The sequence below is a fragment of the Podarcis raffonei genome, chromosome 3, assembly GCF_027172205.1.
Source record: "Podarcis raffonei isolate rPodRaf1 chromosome 3, rPodRaf1.pri, whole genome shotgun sequence".
Taxonomy (NCBI): Eukaryota; Metazoa; Chordata; class Lepidosauria; order Squamata; family Lacertidae; genus Podarcis; species Podarcis raffonei.
The window spans coordinates 103,014,701-103,015,023 of NC_070604.1; positions in this window are offsets into that span (position 1 = coordinate 103,014,701).

The following is a 323-nucleotide window of genomic DNA, read 5'->3' on the forward strand; positions in this document are numbered from 1 at the left end:
TTAACCATCACAAATTCTTTATGATTTTTTTGTTTGCTTGTTTGAATTGAAGTATTCAGCAAAACTATATGATCTTAAACAGGAAAATGCAAAGGAAATTTCTATTTTTGTATGACACTTGTAAATTGCTATTTTGAACCTTTTAAGCATTACCACAAACGAATGCAGTTGGTCATTTTTAAAATAAAGATGTTATACAAAAGAATCCCCCCCCCCCCGAAATAATTTGCTCAAACACAATGTGGAGAGGAAAAGAATCAGTTTGGCGTGGGGGGTGGGGACAGAAATAACTGCACCAGTCAGCTGTTCGGACAGAACTGGGT